Source organism: Oncorhynchus kisutch, linkage group LG5, assembly GCF_002021735.2.
Source record: "Oncorhynchus kisutch isolate 150728-3 linkage group LG5, Okis_V2, whole genome shotgun sequence".
NCBI lineage: Eukaryota > Metazoa > Chordata > Actinopteri > Salmoniformes > Salmonidae > Oncorhynchus > Oncorhynchus kisutch.
The window spans coordinates 33863125-33882809 of record NC_034178.2 but is presented as its reverse complement, the minus strand read 5'-3'; the positions used below and the strand labels follow the sequence as shown (position 1 = coordinate 33882809).

The 19685-nt window shown below is 43.2% G+C and overlaps 1 non-coding gene and 1 pseudogene across 1 annotated transcript; both read right to left on the bottom strand.

The window, feature by feature from the left end:
• Positions 1 to 3592: 3592 nt before the first annotated feature.
• LOC109891519 (histone-lysine N-methyltransferase SETMAR-like) lies at positions 3593 to 12480 on the bottom strand (annotated as a pseudogene).
• Positions 9146 to 9198, bottom strand: LOC116374261 (U7 small nuclear RNA). The gene has a single exon (XR_004210130.1). It is a non-coding gene; the product is annotated as a U7 small nuclear RNA (small nuclear RNA).
• Positions 12481 to 19685: the final 7205 nt, after the last annotated feature.

Below are 19685 nucleotides of genomic sequence, written 5' to 3'. Positions count from 1 at the left end.
CCTACAATCTGGTGCGCATTCGTGCAGGCGATGAATGGAAAATGGCCTTTTCCGCTACCATGGGCAATTACTAGTATCTTATAATGCATTTTGGCCTGTCTAATGCTCCTTCAGTCTTCCAGGCCTTTATTAACGAAGTGTTTCGGGACATGCTGGGACGGGGCGTAGTGGTTTATATAGATGACATTTTGGTCTATACTGCTGACCGCACCCAGCATGTCTCGTTAGTCAGGTCTGTGCTGGGAAGACTGTTGGCGCATGATCTATATACTATGTTTTTCCATTGGCCCATGTCCTTTTCGGACTACTTTACATCCATAGAGGGAGTGGAGATGGAGGAGTAACGTGTCAGCGCAATCAGGTCATGACCCATTACCAACTATGGAAAGCAGTGCAGTGATTATTGTCTACAAAACAACTACAAAGCCCTGAAAAAGCCATAACATTATTGGAACAATTTTCTTGAAATTAGATATGGCCCCAACAGATCTCTTTTATCCGTGTTGACTTTATCTTTTTTTTGGGGCCCCAAGTTCGGTGGCAATGACATCTGTTTCTTCATTAGAGAGGTGCTCCACTTCGGTAATGACAGGCTGCCAGACCATATTTCTGACTGACCATTCTGAAATAGACTCTATACACCCACTACTTGTTGTCTCTATCATGTCTCTATCATAACATCCTTTTATTAACCTAGCATGAGTGGAACTGGCACTGTTAAGTTGTAGCCTAGAGCTGCAGGGTGATAGATTGTGTCAGTGGACACACACAAAAGAAAGTACCACCACACTGGCTTCAATGTTCTTCTGATTATACGTATGGACCTGACTATGGCCAGTCAAGTTATTATTTTTGATCATCTTTCTCATTTGAAATATTAAAGTTGAAACTCATTTAAACTCTCAAAATGATTCATGATGAAATCGATCAATAAATATCCCATATCTAACACTATATATGTATCTAGGACAAGAAAAAGTTCAAGGCTATGACACGCTCATTTTAGAAGACATTTTGTGCAAAACATTCGGCCGTAGACATTTTTCTTGAGGTCAAAAAGAAATGGTACAGGTATTACTCAAGTTGTAGTCTTAGCATTGAAGGACAGCGTAACATACAGTAGTCTACAATCAATGTCTGTCCGTCTTAAGTGTTGCGACTGGTGTGACTGTGACCAAGGCTGTGCTGTAGCAGCTGCCCGCTGCAATCACCATGAGGAAGTTCACCTCATGTGGTTAAGTGCTGGTTGCTAGGTGACTGTTCTGGGAATGAGGCACTCAGTTCCAGCTCCAGTCCTGAACAGTGTGTGTGGAAGACTGCTTGTCCGGCACCATGCACACAACCCTGCTGTCCAATCGCCTACTGTACACACATCCTGTTGCCATAGGGACTTAATGGGTCGCTTGCTTACTCACAAAATTACATAAATCAAGTATTACAAACAGGATTAGGTCTCTGCTTCGACATGTTCTTGAACGCTCGGACACAGAATTACTCAGGTGACAGAAAAATGCTTACTCGTGAAAAAATTGCTGTCACAGACCAGCCTGACCCCTACCTTGATGAAAGACAAATCTCAGTGGTCACAGGTGTTTGATATACTGTGCCACCTCTGATAGGAGTGGAATGGCAGAAGAAGCGTTCCCATGGTCATTCAGAACCAAACATAAGAAACGAAACAATATAGAGCAAACGGAACCCTCATTATAGAGCTGAGAAAATGTAGGTTGATGCATAACATCCTTTATAGTTCATCTCTCTCTCTGACACTGACTGAGGCCTACCATCTCCCCAACATGCTAGAGAGGATGGGTGCGTTCTTTAAGCTTGCCTGGCTGGTGCCCCGGCTGTGCAGAGATTTCATTTTAGGACCAATAAGATGGTCTAAAATGTGCCAATTCCGCCCACGCTTTAACCTGGGTGAAGTAAAATGAGTGCACCTAGTGGTTTAGCCGAGCTGCTCGACCCCCCGCCCAGCCCCACAACGTGACTGGAGCGCTGGTCTCATTTCTGGACTGAACACGCCATGGTATCTGTACTAATTAACCCAGATGTGGATATTAATAAGCAGCTGGTATGAAAGCGGGTCTAGACTGGAAGTGGGGACATTTGAGAGGAGAGAGGCCTCATTTAAGAATGGTCACAGTAAAGTGGGACACAGTGGCCCCTCCCGTGGCAGGGGAATAAGACCCGTTACTATATTGAAATACCCTCCGGCCCTTCTTAATGTCTCACACCTCTGGAGATTTGGCTCCAATGAAAAGCTGAAGATACCTTCAAGGGTGGCACTGTGTTGAAAGAATACAGAAATACATAGAGAATTGTAAAGTTGAGGGATGAAGACTAGATGCCCATGACTTCTAATGCTCTTTATCTTTGAAGGTTAAATGGATGTGGGGATCATCTCTATTGACACGGAAATACCTTTGCACACAACATTTAAAAGCCAATCTAGGAGCACACATGATTTGTATAATACCCACCCCCACCCAACACTACACAGCTGATTCAAATGACCAACTAATCATCAAGCTTTGAATATTTGAATCAGCTGTGTAGTGCTAGGGCAAGAACAATGAGTTTGGGAAACCCTAGTATAGTACATACCACTAAAAAGCCATACCCGTCTTTTACTGTAGTCAATATCAGACGGTTGGCATAAAGATCTGGTAGATTCATCTGCTGTCGGGCGAGGGCTTACAGTCCAGGCAGGGCATGATGAGACTTGGGGACTGAAGTGTTTCGATAGCTAGGTCTGGTGGGACGTGCCCCACATAGCACAAGTACTCTCTGACAGAGAGAGCTTTTAGTTGGTCTGCTCAACACAGATGGAGTTTATACTTTTTTGACAGAAATGCTTTATCTCTATATCAGACCAGCGATGCCATCCAACAGAAAGGAGTTGGGGACAGTGAGATAGTTGGCAATCGTGAGAGAACAGTGGGGGGTCATCATAGAAGGGTCAATCCAGGATTTAGAAAAACAAAGCGGTCACCGTGACACTTGTTCTGGTTAACAGCTGAGGGATGAACTGGAAAAATGTAACCACTCGCAAATTCATAGACCGAGCTATGGTTGCAAGGACTGACCATTGATGAGATTTTAACCATGTTTTGAAGCAGTGCATGTTTAGACTTACAATATAACAAGCTTATATTTTGGGTTCTGATAGGATATGACTGCCGAAGCTGTTGTACCCCATCCATTATATTATTCAAGAGTCAATGGTTACATGAGTCCAAAATGGAGCAATCCCGGATTGGATGGCAATCCCGGATCCAGATGGATGGCACACTGGTACGGACATGATGACTACATCAGCAGACTGTGTAGGTGGAGCAACTGATGTGTCATAGAGAGCCATCTTTATCTACAATGATGGACGATGCTGTTAGCAATCAACTGACACACTGGGTGCAGAATTGACATTTAATAAAATAACACATGCATTAGAACTGGAGAGTTGGATTCGACCAAAATAAAAATAAAAAGCAAGGGTTCTGTGCAAAATGTCTCTCCTTTCCAGTACAACACGATCACTTCAAGTTACAAAACATCAACTTACAGATATGAAACAAATAACCACATTCCTCTATCTAATTGTTGAGAACAGGTATGTCCAGTGGCAGGAATTGGGCACAGTTCTGGGCACCACAGCAGTATGGTTTCCTCTGGAGGGTATCTGTCCCATTGGCTTCTGTCCCAGGGTCACTCTGAACCAACCCATAGAGTGTGTATTGCTATAGCTCGCTGAATAGTCAAATGTGAGCTCTTGATGGGTGATGTCCCTGCCAGTGAACAGGGCCAGCCTGGGCACCAGGGAGTGCACCTGGACAGGCACCATGAACAGGTTGGGCTGGAAGGAGTGGTTCAGACATTCCCAACCACAATAGGGTCCACAAAGGTCTCATTGACTGGGCCCTGTCCAGCATACTCCCGTACAGCAATGATGTAGTTGTTGTCCTCAGGCCCCTGTGCAAGCTTTCTACGCCTGGCCTCCTCAAAGCCGAGCACTTTCCCAGCGTACTCACACACAAAGCTCCCACAGGAAATGGGCTCCAGAGCTCGCACCCCCAAGCCCCTGTCCTCTGTGGGGTAGACACACAACCTGAACCCCAGGCCTCTCTGGACCACCCGGTTACCTGCAGACCTCACTACAGCCACTCAAGGCGTTACACTCAAGCACAGTCCTGCAGTAACAATTGACTGTATCTCCTCTGGTCCTGGTGACAGCCTGTCGTATGTCTGCCCGTATGTCTGCAGGCAGGAGGAGCTCTTTCTCAGGCAGGAGTGGGTGTAGCAGGAGCATCTAGGAAGAATTACCTCACTGGGGTCTATGTGACGTCCTGGCCCCTGGACATTCTCTGGAGAATACTGAAACCAAAGAGACAGATGAAAAGGGGACTGATGTTTTATAAGATACAAAGGTAATCAGGCCAGTATTTTTTTTTTTAACAACCAGTCAAGGTATTGGCGTTGGAGGATTTAACTTGGCTAGAGGAGATAGTTACAGAGTAAAAGTTTTTTCAATCCCACATAGAAGTTTTTTAATCCTTAATAGCATCCAATCCAGCATAGCTCTGCTTCTTTTAGCAAGCAGTGGTGCAAATCTTCAAAGAGAAAGACGTGTAAGAAAATTGTATAGTGGGGCAGTTCACCAGCTTTCAGAAGTGAGCCTATTTTGGATTCTCTATTTTGTCCAGAATGTCTAAAGGATGTCCAGTGATGATACTGTGCTGCCACCAGCTGGCAGAAAATAGTTTAGACAGCCTGAATGAGGATCTTCAGGTAACTGCCAAAATAAAGGAAACATCAACATAGTGTCTTCCATGACCCTCCAGAACAGCTTCAATGCGCCTTGGCATAGATTCTACAAGCGCCTGGAACTCTATTAGAGGGATGCGACACCATTATTCCACGAGATATTGCATAATTTGGTGTGTTGTTGATGGTGGTGGAAAACGGCGTCTTAGGTACCGCTCCAGAATCTCCTGTAAGCGTTCAATTCGGTTGATATCTGGTGACTGAGACACACACAAACACACGCCCCCTTTAAACCCATTATTACAGTAAACCATAAGTTATGGGGGGGTTCTACTAGGCTATTATATGGAATTGTTTTAAGAAGGTGATACCAAGGGTCATTATGCTATTTTATTTGGAAGTTTAAGACCTCTTGAAGTATCAAAAAATATATACTAAAATCATTTGATTAAACATTGCATTAAAGCTTACTACTATTAGCCCATACAAACACATTGTTACGAAGTGTCTGTCCTATATCTGAGAAATGTAAGATAGATCTGGAATTGAAACATGTTTTTTTACACGTCCCTTATCTTTGTCACTAAACAGTCTCCATGCAGTCCATATATGGTACCGCTTGTGGGCGTCCTAGAGCCAAACAACCGCCGTTAATACTCTTGTGAGTCTCACCTTTTCACATATTAGTGTGTAGCCCAAACTGTTCGGACGCTACAGACAGGAGTTGGGTTCGAAGACACCTGTAGGGGTAGTAGAGCAAAACGGGAACAGCATCGTGTTCGTGAGAGTCTTGTCTTTCCGGTAGAGGGGTTTGAAAAAACAGTTCGGACGCTACAGACAGTTTTGTGAGGCGTCCGATTTTAAGGGATGGTCTGACAAACACGGCTCTAGCTCTGGCACCATTCACCGCAGATGTGGAAGTGCGACATAGATGGAGGCGGAGGATTGAGAGGCGTACAATGCAAAAAAACAGATACACTATATATACGAAGTATGTGGACAGCCCTTCAAATGATTGGATTAAGCTATTTCAGCCACACCCATTGCTGACAGGGGAATAAAATCAAGCACACCGCCATGCAATCTCCATAGACAAACATTGGAGGTAGACCCTGGGTCTCGACCCCGCCCTGTGCAACTGGGTACTGTACTTCCTGACGGGCCGCCCCCAGGTGGTGAGGGTAGGCAACAACATCTCCTCCCCGCTGATCCTCAACACTGGGGCCCCACAAGGGTGCGTTCTGAGCCCTCTCCTGTACTCCCTGTTCACCCACGACTGCGTGGCCATGCACGCCTCCAACTCAATCATCAAGTTTGTGGACGACACAACAGTGGTAGGCTTGATTACCAACAATGACGAGACGGCCTACAGGGAGGAGGTGAGGGCCCTCGGAGTGTGGTGTCAGGAAAATAACCTCACACTCAACGTCAACAAAACTAAGGAGATGATTGTGGACTTCAGGAAACAGCAGAGGGAACACCCCCCTATCCACATCGATGGAACAGTAGTGGAGAGGGTAGCAAGTTTTAAGTTCCTCGGCATACACATCACAGACAAACTGAATTGGTCCACTCACACAGACAGCATCGTGAAGAAGGCGCAGCAGCGCCTCTTGTCACCAAAAGCCCTCACAAACTTCTACAGATGCACAATCGAGAGCATCCTGGCGGGCTGTATCACCGCCTGGTACGGCAACTGCTCCGCCCTCAACCGTAAGGCTCTCCAGAGGGTAGTGAGGTCTGCACAAAGCATCACCGGGGGCAAACTACCTGCCCTCCAGGACACCTACACCACCCGATGTTACAGGAAGGCCATAAAGATCATCAAGGACATCAACCACCCGAGCCACTGCCTGTTCACCCCGCTATCATCCAGAAGGCGAGGTCAGTACAGGTGCATCAAAGCTGGGACCGAGAGACTGAAAAACAGCTTCTATCTCAAGGCCATCAGACTGTTAAACAGCCACCACTAACATTGAGTGGCTGCTGCCAACACACTGACAATGACACTGACTCAACTCCAGCCACTTTAATAATGGGAATTGATGGGAAATGATGTAAATATATCACTAGCCACTTTAAACAATGCTACCTTATATAATGTTACTTACCCTACATTATTCATCTCATATGCATACGTATATACTGTACTCTATATCATCGACTGCATCCTTATGTAATACATGTATCACTAGCCACTTTAACTATGCCACTTTGTTTACATACTCATCTCATATGTATATACTGTACTCGATATCATCTACTGTATCTTGCCTATGCTGCTCTGTACCATCACTCATTCATATATCCTTATGTACATATTCTTTATCCCCTTACACTGTGTATAAGACAGTAGTTTTGGAATTGTTAGTTAGATTACTTGTTGGTTATTACTGCATTGTCGGAACTAGAAGCACAAGCATTTCGCTACACTCGCATTAACATCTGCTAACCATGTGTATGTGACAAATAAAATTTGATTTGATTTGATTTGATTTGATTTGAATGGTCTTACTGAAGAGCTCAGTGACTTTCAACGTGGCGCCGGCATGGGATGCCACCTCTCCAACAAGTCAGTTCGTCAAATTTCTGCCCTGCTAGAGCTGCTCCGGTCAACTGTAAATGCTGTTATTGTGAAGTGAAAACGTCTAGGTGCATCAATGGCTCAATCGAAAAGTGGTTGGCCACACAAGCTCACAGAACGGGACCGCCAAGTGCTGAAGCATGTAGAAAATGTCTGTCCTTTAAAAATGTCTGTCGAAACATACAGAAACCAACCCACATGCACTCTGTTTTACAATGTTGCCCCCACATTTGGATCACATGTAGGCCTATGTAATTAGATTGCAAGAATGTAAGGATGAAGATGTATTTAAGCTCTAAATAGTAATTCACCCAAAACAGTAAACATGCATATATAATAACCAATGATTGGTGGCGACATCAACAATTTAGGAGTCTGTAGCGCCTTTTGCTTAGAAAAAAACAAAAAAGTTGTCTCCCACAATGCTTTGGTTCCGACTTCAAGTTACAGTTGGCGAGGAGCAACTGTCCAGTCGACTGCTGTCGAAAGTTCATGACCTTTGATCACATGGTTGTTGTAAAGGCCATACAGTTGACATGTAGTCACAAGTCAGACAATCTTTATACCCATAAAGCAACACACTTTGAAAGGAGGTGTCCAACGATGGTCAACGTCTTGACAAAAGTGATCTACTTGAACACGCCCAATGTCAATATAGAAAGGGCACTGCACCAGTCCAAGGAGAGACTTAGGGAAAGTCTATGATTCATGTTTTACATTGTCGCCACCTAGCGGCATTCTAGCACAAGCACACTATCGCACTGCTGCAATATTTGCAGTAAGTGGCGCTATGAGACTTAACAAAGAGACCCACTTACAGCCAGAACATCATGTAATGAATCACTGACTCATTAAAGAAAAGTGTGTGTGTGTATGAGACATTAGAATTCAGAGGTAATATAGACCAAATAAAAAACATGGCCATATGAGGAAACAGTGTCCTGTGGTTCCCACATCATAAGAGCACAAACACGCATTGTTGGAAGTGGAACCCAGCTGGAGAGTGAGGGAGACAGCAGCCTGTGAGTAAGGAGCGAGGATCCTCTCTTCCACTCCAACAGGGGGACGCCTGGCACAATGTAGCTTTGGAAGCCACCCCTGTTACCTTGGAGATAACGATACACCAAATGGACAACAATGGAAGGCTCCTGCCAGTGACATAATCCATCCTGTAATGATGGGGCTTTGGAAGCACCGTGCTCCATCTGTTCCTTAGACCCATGGGGAGGGGAGAGGAAATGGAGAAGGAAATCATACCACAGTATACAAAAAAATACTATAGTATACTGTAGTGTTTTTGCAGACTAAAGAGTAGAATTTATTGGAGTATATTGGAGTATACTGTAGTATTTACTGTTAACAATAGTATAAATACTGAAGTAAAAGAAAACTGTGCTATATAGTATATTATCAACTGGGTGGTTAGAGTCCTGAAGTCTGATTGGCTGACAGCCGTGGTATATCAGACCGTATACCACGGGTATGACAATATTTGTACTGTTCTATTTACGTTGGTAACCAGTTTATAATAGCAATAAGGCCTCTTGGGGGTTTCTGGTATACGGCCAATATACCATGGCTAGGGGCTGTATCCAGGCACAACGCTTTGCGTCGTGCATATGAACAGCCATACTTAGTATATTGTCCATATACCACACCCCTCGTGCCATATTGCTTAAGTAATCAATGTAGTTTTTGTGAATTGTAGTATACTGTAGTATTTACTGTAGTGTTTTTGTAGACATGACTGTAGTATTTATTATAGTTTTTCTGTTTTATTATCTTTGACAAAGAAGTGGAGGCTTTCTCCATGAGGAAACCTACTGGAGAAATACTAAAAGAGCACATTTTTCATAACCTGTAGGTAGGTAAGACTGGGGAGCTTCAAAGCTTCTGCTCTTTTCTATAACCGGTAGGTAGGTAGGTAGGTAGTTGGGTAGGTAGGTAGTTGGGTAGGTAGGTAGTTGGGTAGGTAGGTAGGTACATAAGTACATAGGTAGGTAGGTAGGTAGGTAGGTAGGTAGGTAGGTAGGTAGGTAGGTAGGTAGGTAGGTAGGTAGGTAGGTAGGTACATAGATAGATAGATAGATAGATAGATAGATAGATAGATAGATAGATAGATAGATAGATAGATAGATAGATAGATAGATAGATAGATAGATAGATAGATAGATAGATAGATAGATAGATAGATAGATAGATAGATAGATAGATAGATAGATAGATAGATAGATAGATAGATAGATAGATAGATAGATAGATAGATAGATAGATAGATAGATAGATAGATAGATAGATAGATAGATAGATAGATAGATAGATAGATAGATAGATAGATAGATAGATAGATAGATAGATAGATAGATAGATAGATAGATAGATAGATAGATAGATAGATAGATATAGCTTCTGCTCTTTTATATAACTTGTATGTAACACAATATGATCTATACTTGGCTTGTAGGTTTTTGACTTATGGGCGACACAAATTGGGACATGGGAAGAGGAATGGGCAGGGCATATGCAAATTAAACACTGTAGTATTTACTATAGTTAAATAAAGTAGTGCTTTTGCGGACTGCAGTGTTTTTGCGGACATTACTGAGGTATTTAATATATTTTAACATATTTTTCTCAGGTGGCGCAAGGAAGCAGATGGGGAGAGGTCACATTGCTGGCTGGCATTTCAGCTGCACACACAACTGACCCTGTGTCATCTTCCTCTGAGAATACTCCCCCTATCCTAATTCCTTTACAATGTCCTTGTGCAAAAACACATTTTGTTATTTTGAATTCTACTGGATTCTACTGTCAGCAGAAGTATTGCAGTTATGGCATTAACGAGGACACTGGATGCTCACCAACAAAATGACCTTTTTAGGGAAACTAACTTTAGATATGGGTAGAGCTCTGGGTAGAGTATTGATGGCTGTCATGCAATGATGATTAATTGATCGATGAGCCCAAGTCTGTCCAGTCAGCAATATGTAAATATATTACACAATGAAATCTCCCATCAGCACTTTGTCATTTTACTGCTTGCTCCTGCCTCCCTGTCTGTTGAAAATAAGCAAATGGTACAGGATCAAATAGTGTTTAGCAAGACTGTATTATATTCAACCCACACACATCTTGAAGTGTATCTCTCTGGATTCCCCCAGTGCTGTAAACTGAAACAAAGTCTGGACAACTATATTACATTTATCGTTGAAAGTTTGCTATCCCATACAATAGAGGAAGAAAATATGCGTAAGAGGGAATGTGTTTTTGATTGGATTTCTCAGTTGGAAATCGGTTCTAAAAATGTACCAGAAGTACCAGCTTGTTTTTCTCAATGAGGGTCTCTACATGATTAATATGACTTGACAATGTGAGGCTCTCATGAAGCACATCCCTTACCTCCCGTTCTCTTAATGACAGAGCTTGTTGGGGGATCTTTAATTAACTCCTTTGTCTTTTGGATTTAATGAGAAGACAACAACACAGAAGACCTGGGCTTTGAGGGCGTAATACAATTGGTTGGACAGCCAATGATCCAAAAGCATGATAGACCACGTCCTTTGGGGAAATGATCAACAACACCCCAGTGCTCTCTCTGCTCCTGTGTTTATTGGCTTCTCTTCAAATTGCCAGTGATGCTGCTCTCAGCTAGTAAGGAAAGTTGTTCGGTGGCATGCTGCTCACTGTTTAATTTGACTTTGGAGAACAAAGGACATTTCAAAGGCTCCCCCTTCTCCCTTCTTTAGCCTGAGAGGGCTTGATTACTAGGACTCTCCCTGTGCCAACTCCCCAGGCCTCTCAAAGGGGCCTGCCATCATGGTTCTCACAGTTCATCAAAGGCCACAGTCCTACTGCCAATGAAACAAAGAGGGGCACAACTTGTGGAGAAAAAAAAACATTAGGGAGGTTGCCAAACATGCAAAACTGGGAAAGTAAAAGTAAAAATAGAAGAACAAAAAAAGGGGGGGAAAAGTAATAATAAGTACCCACATTAAAAAGTACTATAGTATACTATGGTATATATACTGTAGTATTACTATATTTACAGTGCCTTTGGAAAGTACACATTTTGGTAGGTTACAGCCTCCTTCTGAAATAGTTTTTTTCCCCTCATCAATCTCCCCACAATAACCCATAATGACAAAACAAAAACAGCTGATATATCACATTTACATGTGCAATCAGACCATTTACTCTGTACTTTGTTGAAGCACCTTTGGCAGCAATTACAGCCTCGAGTCTTCATGGGTATGACAAGTTTGGCACACCTGGATTTGGGGAGTTTCTCCCATTCTTCTACGCAGAGCCTCTCAAGTTCTGTCAGGTTGGATGGGGAGCGTTGCTGCATGGCTATTTTCAGGTCTCTCCAGAGATGTTAGATTGGGTTCAAGTCCGGGCTCTGGCTGGGCCACTCGGAAGCAAACAAAACGAAAAAGGTATAAACATGGCTGAATTTGTCCAAGAGAAACTCTCATTTGCAAGTTTTGGACTAATGATTACTCCCTAGATCAGCTAGATGCAGGCAAGAGTGTGCAAGGCGGTAATTAATGTGTCGCTGTCTGTGTTACATCTGCTCCTGCCACGCCCTCTACTGCTCATCCTGTGTCTCCTTGACCTGCCGCCACTCCCCCAGTTCTCACTCCCTCTCCCTCTGTGTGTGTGTGTGTGTGTGTGTGTGTGTGTGTGTGTGTGTGTGTGTGTGTGTGTGTGTGTGTGTGGGTGGAGACAGGTGTGCTGGAGTCAGAGCAGATCTCCACCAGCTGCAATCTGTTCCATAATCAAGACCTCTACAAATACTCAGTCCTGCCACATCCACACTGCCAGATCGTAATCTCTGCTCAGTCCGTCTAAGTTTCTAGCCGTTTGTTACTATTTAGATCCTGTTATCCTGCTGTGCCTGTTTTCCTTGCCTGACACGGTTTTCCTCCCCGCAGAAAGTTCTGCCCTTTCTGACTCTGGTTCCTGTCTCCAGTCACACGTCTCCTCATCCTGCTACTCTGCCCTAGATTCCCCACTCTGCTGCTCCCTTGGATTCCCCTCCGGACCTGCTCACCCTGTCCCAACTCCTCTCGCTCCAGCATCAACCTCCTCACCTGGTTTCCTGCAACCCGCCCGAGCAGCCTACACTCCATCTTCCCTGTGTTACCAAAAATACCTTGGTTACTTCATTCCAGTCCCTTTGTCTGAGTCTGCTCTTGGGTTTCCCTGTTCCACTCCGCGTAACAGCCTGTCACCTTGATTACTCATAATTCTCTGACCTGTGCACCTACGTTGTAAACGGTCATTCATAGGCTAGGTCGTAGTAACCTCAGGATGGGTACAAGGAAAATGTGAGTATCATATAGCTGGGTGAATGTAATATGAATGACAGTCGTCCAATATTGTAATAGAAATAAGACCACGCTCATAAAAGTATTATCCTCCCTCATCTTAAACGTCACCGACCACCATTGATCAAAATGTTTCTGAAGCCTGTCGGCCAAGACCCTCTTGAGAAACTCACCTAGACTGCAGAGAAGGCTAGTTGGCTGGTTGATGGGGTTCTTTGTTGGGTTTGGGGATCATGGTAACCAAGGCTGATTTCCAGGGTTTGGGGAAATGGCCTGTAAGAAGGCAGAGGGTGAGCAAGTCAGAGATTTGACTAAGGAAAGAAGGAGGCAATTTTTAAATTTGTTTTGTTTATATGTATTTTGCCCCCTATTTCTCCCCAATTTCAATCTTGTCTGATCACTGCAACTCCTCAACGGACTCGGGGTGCAAATGCATCGTCCGAAACATGAACCGCCAAACCATGCTTCTTAACACCTGCACGCTTAACCCGGAAGCCAGCGGACGAAACACCGTTCACCTGATGACCGAGGTCAGCCTGCAGGTACCCGGCCCGCCACTAGGAGCCGCTAGAGCACGATGACCCAAGTAAAGCCGGTCAACAATTACCTTCCACTCTAGGTCGAACAGGGGGCCTGGAGGACAGGAATGGACTTGCTGTAGGTGGTCTTTAAATACTATATGTTAGCCCTTTTTACTGTCCTCTTTGACAATCTTCCCATTGTGTTTCAGCACTGTTACTTTTGAGCTGTTTGCCCTGCCATTGAACATGTCAACTTTTTGCCAGAAGGTTTTGGGGTTTGGATCTGTGTTTAGTTAAAAATATATATATATATCCTAGTAGTTTTCTCTTTCTTTAGCCTGTAATGTTTCTTATTTGGGTTTGTAGCTGGTTTACTTTTCTTTTTGTTTCCTCAGATCTGTACTTCATGTAATCTCTACGTGCCTTCCGTTTCAACTGGATGAGGTGAGGGGGAAGAGGTTTGGGATGTTTGGAATGGATTTGGTGTTTGACAGAAGATTCCCTGGCAGAAAAGAGAATCTGGCACAGCTCCACCGTTCAGGGTCACGGGGGGGTAGATCAGAGTTATTGGTGGATACTATGTCTCTATATTTTGGCCAGTTTGCTGTGTTGTAATCATATTTCTTTGTTTTTCCTGCAGGTTAGGTATGGAGGGAGAGCGAAGTGAGTATTGGTAAGTGGTCCCTTCCTTCATCTCCACATGCCGAGAACATGGCTACCTTGGCAGCAGGCTTGTGGGTGCAGAAACAGAGGTCCAGTGTTGTGTCGGTGATTTTATATGATGTTGAGTAGAAGGTGGGCTGGTCATTGCTTAATAAGACAAGATCATTTGGATTCAGGATGGAGTGGAGTGTTTTACCCGCCGGGTTGATAGATTTGCTGTTGAAAGACAGGTGTTTGGAATTGAAATCTCACATAATTATGAGTTTGTCTTGCTGGAGCAGGTGGTGGAAGAGATGAGGAGGGGATGATTCCAGAAGGGCAGTAGTTGGAGGCCAGAGTCAGGCTTGTTATGTTGGTCAACCTGACTCTGGTTGTGATTCATTAGTTTAGCTTGAATTGATCTGGGGTTAATATGATGGATGTTTCGATGAAGGAGAGTAAACTCTTAATCAGGAGAGCCACTCCTCCCCTGTGACTCTGGGTCCTGTCCCTCCTTAGGATATGATATCCTTGTGAAGAGAAGTCCACTTTGGTTGATAAAAACATTTAATTAATAGAAGCAGCATGGAACTCTTTCTCAATTTATAACCTGTTGAAAGTTCTCTGTTGGCCCAGAGTCCCCTGATATTAATATGTAAAACATTTGTAAAAATTATCAATTAGGAACGGCAAAAAACAATTTTTTAAATATGTGCTGAGGCAGTAAAGTGCAAATTATTGAGGTGCTCCTCCCGACTCTTCAAGATTGAGCTGTACAGGGAGTTATCCTTGCATAGGCCAAGGAGTTCAATTTGGAGGTCAATGCATTTGGTCAGTGCCCTCTAGACAGGTCGGGGCTGGTTTTGGGGCTGGGACGGAGGCTGGACTGAGAGGCTAATTGGGGCCTACCAAGGCCAGGTAGGTAGGGCACTGCTTGGAGGGCAGCAGAGTGGGCTCCCCCCACAGTTGGCACATTTGGCATCATGCTTTTCTATGGTGCACATTTTGTGTGAGTGTTCTACTCCACATCTCACACACTTGGTGGGGTTAGTGCAAATCTGTGCAGTGTGTTTGAAAAGCTGGCAGTTAAAATATTGTGTAACATGGACAGCAATGTGGGGGTTTTCTACCATGTAATGAAAGAAACCCATGAAGAACCCTTTTTTTAAGTAACAGGTGAGTGGAGTCTTCAGGCCAGGTTAGATGGTCCCTGTCAAATGTGGTAGGTTGATCCTGTTGATATTTGTGTGGCAACTTCTTGATGATGTAGTTCTTTGATTTTCTCTGAGGTGATGGAGGTTGATTGGCCTTTGATTGTTATTTGACTCTGTGGTCTGTCGCTGGCATCCTGCCTTCCATGGCAATTTGCCATTGTTTTGGAGAATGGGGCTCCTTTAAAAGCATCTGTTTGCCAAGGAGCCAGGAGCTGGGATATGGGTGATAGGAATGGGTGGGGTATATGTAAATTAAATGCTGTAGAATTACTATAGTTTTAAAAAACGTTATTGCGGACATTACTATAGTGTTCTACAGTATACTACAAAATGTTATAGTAAGTATTACACATACAGTGGGGCAAAAAAGTATTTAGTCAGCCACCAAGTTTTCTGGCTCTCACAGACCTGTAACTTCTTCTTTAAGAGGCTCCTCTGTCCTCCACTCGTTACCTGTATTAATGGCACCTGTTTGAACTTGTTATCAGTATAAAAGACACCTGTCCACAACCTCAAACAGTCACACTCCAAACTCCACTATGAAACAAAATTGTAGACCTGCAATAGGTAAGCAGCTTGGTTTGAAGAAATCAACTGTGGGAGCAATTATTAGGAAATGGAAGACATACAAGACCACTGATAATCTCCCTCGATCTGGGGGTCCACGCAAGATCTCACCACGTGGGGTCAAAATGATCACAAGAACGGTGAGCAAAAATGCCAGAACCACACGGGGGGACCTAGTGAATGACCTGCAGAGAGCTGGGACCAAAGTAACAAAGCCTACCATCAGTAACGCACTACGCCGCCAGGGACTCAAATCCTGCAGTGCCAGATGTGTCCCCCTGCTTAAGCCAGTAGATGTCCAGGCCTGTCTGAAGTTTGCTAGAGAGCATTTGGATGATCCAGAAGAAGATTGGGAGAATGTCATATGGTCAGATGAAGCCAAAATATAACTTTTGGGTAAAAACTCAACTCATCGTGTTTGGAGGACAAAGAATGCTGAGTTGCATCCAAAGAACACCATACCTACTGTGAAGCATGGGGGTGGAAACATCATGCTTTGGGGCTATTTTTCTGCAAAGGGACCAGGACGACTGATCCGTGTAAAGGAAAGAATGAATGGGGCCATGTATCGTGAGATTTTGAGTGAAAACCTCCTTCCATCAGCAAGGGCATTGAAGATGAAACGTGGCTGGGTCTTTCAGCAAAACAATGATCCCAAACACACCGCTCGGGCAACGAAGGAGTAGCTTCGTAAGAAGCATTTCAAGGTCCTGGAGTGGCCTAGCCAGTTGAAAGTCTGTGTTGCCCAGCAACAGCCCCAAAACATCACTGCTCTAGAGGAGATCTGCATGGAGGAATGGGCCAAAATACCAGCAACAGTGTGTGAAAACCTTGTGAAGACTTACAGAAAACTTTTCACCTCTGTCATTGCCAACAAAGTGTCACGCCCTGGTCGAAGTATTTTGTGTTTATCTTAATTTATTTGGTCAGGCCAGGGTGTGGCATGGGATTTTGTATGTGGTGTGTATGTATTGGGATTGTAGCTAGTAGGGTGTTCTAGTTAGGTCTATGGCTGTCTGAAGTGGTTCTCAATCAGAGGCAGGTGTTTATCGTTGTCTCTGATTGGGAACCATATTTGGGCAGCCATATTCTTTGAGTTTCTCGTGGGTGATTGTCCTTAGTGTCTTTGGTCCTGTCTCTGTGTTAGTTTACGCAAGTATAGGCTGTTTCGGTTTTCGTTACGTTTGTTACGTTATTTGTTTTGTAGTGTTTATAATTGATTTGTGTTTTACATTTGTTTATTAAACATGGATCGCAATCTACACGCTGCATTTTGGTCCGACTCTCCTTCACACCTAGAAAACCGTTACACAAAGGGTATATAACAAAGTATTGAGATAAACTTTTGTTATTGACCAAATACTTATTTTCCACCATAATTTGCTAATAAATTCATAAAAAATCCTACAATGTGATTTTCAGTAATTTTTTTTCTCATTTTGTCTGTCATAGTTGAAGTGTACCTATGATGAAAATTACAGGCCTCTCTCATCTTTTTAAGTGGGAGAATTTGCACAATTGGTGGCTGACTGAATACTTTTTTTGCCCCACTGTAATTGAGGCTAGTATAGATTTGTAGTATACTACAGTATGCTACAAATTGTATAGTAGGAACTACACTATCGAGAGGGATACTGCAGTGTGTAGTATAATATTCTACAGTATAATAGGAAATCCTATGGTAAGTACTACACATGATCAAGGGATACTACAGAGTATTGTATAGTATTCTACAGTAAGTACTATTTTATAGTAACCTGTGCTCTCTTTTCATGTGGGTAAACACATTACAGATGTAGGTAGACATACCATAGGCATACTGTAGCATGACACATTGAAAAACTTTCCCTCCCTCTCCACAGAAGTGACATGAAGGGTTGTGTGTATGGGTGTATGTAGAAAGGCTTAAGATTGCATTTCCTCGCCCTCGGAGACTCATCAGAATACTTCCTCTGCTGCTTGGCAACAGTGACGGGCAGCATGATTTACTCACATGACAAAAATTCACAAAAAACGTAGGAAGAGTCAGGGATGTTACATTAATGTGGATGCTACCATGATGACGGATAATCATGAATAAATCGTGACTAATATCAGGATAAGGTAAGACCCAGATGCCGACCGTGTCGAAATAACAATGTTTATTACAGCAACAGAGGCAAAGGTACAGGACGGCAGGCAGGCTCAGGGTCAGGGTCAGGCAATGGTCAAAAACCAGGAGGGCGAGGAAAAAGAGAGGCCGGGAAAAGACAGGAGCTGACAGGACAAATGCTGGTCAACTTGACAAACAAGACGAACTGGCAACAGAAAACACAGGTAAATACAGGGGATAACGGGGAAGATGGGCGACTCCTGGAGAGGGATGGAGACAAGCACAAAGACAGGTGAAACAGATCAGGGCGTGACAATAATGATGAGTGAGAAAGTTACACGAAGATCATGCCCCAAAGACATGCTAATCGCTCACCATTAACAATAATATGGGAGGTTAGCATTTTCGGGAGGGTATGATATTTAATGCCTCTGTAACTTTCTCACTCATTATTTACGATTCATTCATGATTATTTGTAATCGTGGTAGCCTCCACATGAATGTAGAAAAGTTACAAAGCATATTATATTATTATTAACAATAAAAGGGACTCCAAAATGACACAATACATTATTTACCATTCATTACTATTGGGCATAACATAATCCGAAACTCAATCCAAACAAACTGCAAATGCATCCAACACGTTTGTAGAGTCACAAGCTTGCATGCTAGGCATATGGGATTTAATTCTAAGACGTTTGACTACTTTAATGCACTATAAGTGAATTTACCCAAATACTTATGACACATACAGTAAAGTGCTTTCATTTCTAAACAGTTAAACAGATACCGTATGTATGAAAATATTCTTAATTAAAAGGTGGCATTCTGTACTGTCGCCTTATATGAAACATTTATTCTGAAATCCAAAATGCTCAAGTATAGAGCAAAATTAAAAGTTTTATCTTCACAGTAAAAATAAACTCTTAAAATAGTTGATGATGAACATCACAGCAGCAACAAAACAACACACTAGATTTTCATACAGTAGTAGAGGACAGGACACTGAGGAGTCTTTCATGTTAACACAGGGGGAACCAAGAAAAGCATAGTGTATGCCCTGTGTTGCAAGTCTGAACAAGCCCCTGGCGAGAGACTCACAGAGTTTCATGGTGATCTTTCTCCACAGCACTGCACAGGCCATCAGTGACTTCTCAACTTTTACTCAGCTCCCTTTTCCTTGCTTCTCTCTTCTCTTCTTTTCTGACTCTGCAGGTTACTGCTGCCTGCTTGCCTAGTGGGGGGGGGGAGAGAGAAGAGGGCCATTCCACAGATGTATGTCTCTCACAGAGACAGATGAAAAGGTGGAGGTGATACTGGAGCAAATTCTGCGGATTTAAAAAGCATTTCACCCTTAATGTGAAGTAATAGAGAGAGCAGGACCTTAGCCTCATGGTACTGTGGTTGAGTGCCAGACTAGAAGGATGATGATACGTCTGGGTGCGTCTGCAGAAAATAGAAACAGCCATTTGCCAGTACAGCTTAGACAATAACAAAGACAAGCAATCAATAGAACCTACAAATATAAGATAGAAATTCAGTCCATAAGGCTAAACAGCTGGATAAATAATGAACATGACATTAATGCTAAAATACAGCTAGATTTTTTTGTATCATATCAAACTAAATAAGTATGGTTATTTTTCCATTCCATGGCCTTGAGTCACTAGTGACTGATATGTCCAGCCAAGCTCAAGCAGGTTTCACCCATTAACCTAAATCTTTACTCCCTGAAACTCCCTGAATCCAATGTAATTCCTTTTGTCTACTTCCACTTGCCTTGCCATGGTTCAAAATCGATGTTACAGATGGGATACAGTAATCTCTCTGCACTCTCTGTCTTACCAGAGGCTTGCTAAGTTCTGGAGACAAAATAGTCTATTTCCTCATTTGGAAGTGTTTGACCTTAACATTGTTTTAAAGACATTTTGACTATGCTGAGTAACTTCAAGGTGGGATGTCAATTGA